This window comes from Trichechus manatus, unplaced genomic scaffold (genome assembly GCF_000243295.1).
Source record: "Trichechus manatus latirostris isolate Lorelei unplaced genomic scaffold, TriManLat1.0 scaffold00298, whole genome shotgun sequence".
NCBI lineage: Eukaryota > Metazoa > Chordata > Mammalia > Sirenia > Trichechidae > Trichechus > Trichechus manatus.
The window spans coordinates 1,357,490-1,362,319 of record NW_004444234.1 but is presented as its reverse complement, the minus strand read 5'-3'; the positions used below and the strand labels follow the sequence as shown (position 1 = coordinate 1,362,319).

The 4,830-nt window shown below is 32.2% G+C and overlaps 1 non-coding gene across 1 annotated transcript; it reads right to left on the bottom strand.

Moving 5' to 3' along the window:
* Nucleotides 1-52: 52 nt before the first annotated feature.
* On the bottom strand, nucleotides 53-159 carry LOC111819190 (U6 spliceosomal RNA). Its single transcript, XR_002822945.1, has one exon. It is a non-coding gene; the product is annotated as a U6 spliceosomal RNA (small nuclear RNA).
* Between the last annotated feature and the right edge of the window lie 4,671 nt (nucleotides 160-4,830).

Below are 4,830 nucleotides of genomic sequence, written 5' to 3'. Positions count from 1 at the left end.
ATCATTGGTGGTAGCTGGGCACCATCTAGTTCTTCTCTCAGGCTGATGAAGTAAAAATATGGAATGCTTCACGAATTTGCATGTCATCCTTGCACAGGGGCCATGCTAATATTCTCTGTATCGTTCCAATTTTAGTATATGTGCTGCCGAAGCGAGCACTTTTCCTAGTATTTTTAAAATTTATTATTCTTCATTTCTTCTTAAGTAAAATTAAAGCTAGATGTTATAGTATGTATGACACTATCTTTTAAAATTTGTTGAGATTAGTTTATAGACTAACGTGAATAATGTTTATTAATCGTCCTTGTGTTCTTGAAAATATGTCAGTTATAAATGTATATTGTATTAAATATATATTATGTTTGTTTAAATGTAGTTATATTTTCAAATATTTTATTTTCCTAAAGACTTTCTTCTGTTAGGTCTATAATTTTTAAGAGTGTGTACCAATGCTTTGATGCTGAATTTGTCAAATTTTCTCTTTAGTGGTGTCCATTTTTTCCTTTATATATTTTGACAAAATTATTAAGCCCATTAAACTTTAGAATTCTTTCACAATTCTAATGAATTAAAAAAAATTCCCTTATAAGATTGCTCCTTCCTAGAAATGTCAAAAACAGTAAACAAATAAGCTGTGGCAATTGTGTTTATTGGGATTCCACTACTTTTATATAATAAATTAGACTTATTTGACATCTTTATGGTATGGTTTTCAGATCCAAAGATTAAGATATATCCTTCTATTTGCCCAAACTTGTTTTAATTTTTTTTTGTTCAGCATCTTTCAGTAGTATTTGAAAGTGATAGACACTTTTATTAAAATATAGTACTATATACATCCAGGTTTGCTATGAGTTGGAATCAACTCAAGGGCAGTGGGTTTTTTTTCTTTTTTTTTAATGTGCACAATATGACTCAATGATTTTTAATTAAATATATCTCAGTAAATTCCACCAAGATCAACAAACACAATTTACCAGCACCTCAGAAGTCTTCCCAAACTTTTTGTGACAATTACCCACAAATAGGTACATAATTGATGATATTTAACAGTGTACATAATGTTTGCCTGGTTTTAAAATTCATATGTCATCAAATAATAGTATTTATTTTGTTCTTTGCTCAATTTTATTTCTGTGAAATGTATTTGTTGTGTTAACTATAGCAGTAGTTTTCCTTTTCCCAATGTCTTTGGCATTCTACTATATGAATGTACAATAATATGCTTATTCATCGTATGTTTCTAATAGTATAAATAACACTTGTCTGAAGTTTTATAGAAGTCTTTGATGCACATATACATGAATTGTTATTGGGCTTTTAAATGAGAATAAGTTTGTTGGGTGGTAGGATATACACAACTACAGGATTAGAGGATGCTATCAAAATATCACAATACAATCTTATGGTTTGTATCAGTTTTGGCTAATATGTGGTGAACTGATGGAGCCCTGGTGTGCAGTGGTTAAGAGCTCAGGCTGCTAACCAAAAGGTCAGCAGTTTGAATCCACCAGCCGCTCCTTGGAAAGCCTATGGGGCAGTTCTACTCTGTCCTATAGGGTCACTATGAGTTGGAATTGACTGAAAGGCAATGGGTTTGGTGTTTTTGTTTACAGTAAACTGATATTGCCTTGCCTTGCCCCATATTGCCTCACCCTGCCCTACCTCTCTTCCTTCTTTCTCTCTGTATAGTTTAAGCACTTACAGCAGAGTATGCCATTATACACCTTTGTGATTTTAAATTACATTTCCCTAATAATTAGTTGTTATGGCATGCCTTCAAGTCAGTTTCTACTAATTAGCAACCCTATGTGACAGAGTAGAACTGTCCCATAGGGTTTCTTAGAATGAAATCTTTTTTTTCTGTGATCTAAATGCTTTTTTTAAAAACTATTTTATTTCATTTTTTGTTGTTGTTGAGAATAAACACAGCAGAACATACTCAAATTCATCAGTTTCTATATGTACAATTCAATGGCATTGATTACATTCTTTGAGTTGTGAACTATTCTCACTCATATTTTCTGGGTTGTTTCTCCCACATTAACAGAAACTCATTGCCTCTTAAATTTCCAATCTAATCTTTTGAGTTGCTGATGTCAATTTCATTTGATACAGATAGTTCATAAAAGAGCACAATGCTCAAAGCAAAGATTCTTTACCAGTTAAACTATTGTTCAGTTTTTAAAAAACTTCAAGAGACATTTTTGGTTTAAGGTTTAAAGATTATCTTGGGGCAATAGTTTCAGGAGTTCATCCAGCCTCCACGGCTTCAGAAAGTCTGGATTTGACGGGAATTTGAAATTTTATTCTATAAATTTTACCCCTTTTGATCAGGATTCTTCTATAGAATCTTTGATCAAAATGTTCAGTAATGGTACCTAGGCTGAAATCTTTATAGAAGGAGAATACTAGGTCTTTTTTCCAGTGTAGCTGCTGGTGGGTTTCAACCTCAGGCCCTTTGGTTAGCAGCCAAATGCTTAACCCTTGTGCCACCATGGCTCTCTAATAATTAGTAATCATTACTTTTTGCATATCTTCTTTTTTGTTGGTATTGTTGTTGTGGTTTTTTATTTATTTATTTTTTTGGTAGAGTTCCTGAGGGGCATAAATGTTTGAGTTCTCCATGCTAACCAAAAGATTGGCTGTTTGAGTCCACCCAGAGGCTCCTGGGAAGAAAGTCATGGTAATCTATTTCAAAAAAGCAGCCACTGAAAACTTTAATAAGCAATGTTCTACTCTGACACACATAGGGTTGATATGTGTCAGAACTGACTTGATGGCTACTGGTTTTGTTTTGTTTTGTAAAGTAACTGTTTCAAGTCTATCCCCCCTTTTAAATGTTTTGTCTCTCACATACTATTTTCTTTGCTTCAGTTTTCAACTTCTTAAGGGTTTATTTTAATGAACAGAGGTTCTTACATTTAATGGAATCCAATTCATGATTTTTTTTTTTTTAATTTCATAATCAATGCTCTTTTTCCTTGTTTATGAAATCTTTGCTTGTCTATGGTCATGAAAATAGCATCATTATATGCTCAGTAAATCACTATTGTTTTACTCTTCACTTGTAAATGTACAATCCCTATGGTTTGGTTATATGTGTATCGTGTAAGAGACGGATTTTTTTTTTTTTTAATTTTGTTTTGTTTTCCTTACTGAATCCTAGAATTCTTTAGTAAAAAGTCCATTCTTCATCTACCATATATCATTCATACATCTGCCATGAATCTGTTGCCTCTGGATAGGTAATCTGGCTTTAGAATATATATTGTAATGTTAATCAGTTTGCTTACCCATGCCATACTAATGTCCTAACTTTTGTAAGTTTATACTAAATCTTACCTTGAAATGTTAGTCCATACAATTTTTCTTCCAATATTCTCTCATGTATTAATTTCCTTTAACAATTCTACATACATTTTAGAATCACCTTGTTGGATTCTATTTTTAAAATCTATTTCAGTTTTGAATGGGATTCTATAATGTCAATTAGATTCTATAAATGTCAACTAAATCTAGGTGATTGATGGTGCTGTTCAGCTCAAACATACTGTTACTGATTTTCTGCTTGCTTGATCTGCCAATTACTAACAGAGTAGTGTTGAAATCTCCAACTATAATAATAGATTTCTCTATTTCTCCTTGAAGTTCTATTAACTTAACTGTCTCTCAAACATGATGACAAAATTAGGCCTTTTCCAGATAAACAGAAGTTTAGGAATAAGCAAAAACCAAACAAAAATTACAAGAAATACTAAAGGGAGTACTGCAGTTAGAAAAACAATCCAAGACTAGAACACAGGACAGAGCAACCAGATATCAACCCAGATAGAGAAGTCACAAAAATAAATCAAAGCTAAAACACTGTAAATAAGGAAACAGAGATGTCAATATGTAAAAGATGACAGCATTAAAACAAAAAAAGAGGGACTAAAAAATGTAGTCATAGATCTTTCATATGGAAAAGTCAAGGCAATATAAAAAGATAAAATATTGGTTTAAAATTAGAAAAATAGGGGTAAATATTAAGGTAACCACAAAGGAAACTAACAATCTTACACATCTAAATAAAAACCAAGAAAAACATAAAGATTCACCAAATGCAAAATCAACAACAATGAAAAAGATGAAAAGAAAATACATAAAGAGAGATGACTCAGGACAAAAAATTAAGAAGAACAAAGAAACTCAACAACACACATACACAAAATCAAAATGACAGCACTAAACTCATACATACTAATAATTGCGCTGAATATAAATGGACTAAATTCACCAATAAAGAGACAGAGAGTGGGGGAATCAAGAAAAAAACACATCTGTCCATATGCTGTCTACAAGAGACACACTTTAGACTTAAAGACACAAACAAACTAAAATTCAAAAGATGGAAAAAATATATAAAGCAAACAACACTCTAAAAAGAGCAGGAGTGGCAATATTAATCTCTGACAAAATAGACTTTAAAGTAAAATCCACCACAAAGGATAAGGAAGGACACGATATAATGATTAAAAGGTCAATACACCAGGAGGACATAACCATAATAAATATTTATGCACACAGCGACAGGACTCCAAATTCATAAAACAAACTCTAACAGCTCGGAAGAGAGATAGACAGCTCCACAATAATAGTAGGAGACTTCAACACACTGCTTTTGGTGTAGGACAGAACATCCAGAAAGTTCAATAAAGACACAGAAGATCTAAATGCCACAATCAACCAACTTGATCTCATAGACATATACAGAACACTCCACCCAATAGCAACAAAGTATACTTTCTTTTCCAAAGCACATGGAACATTCTCCAGAATAGACCACAT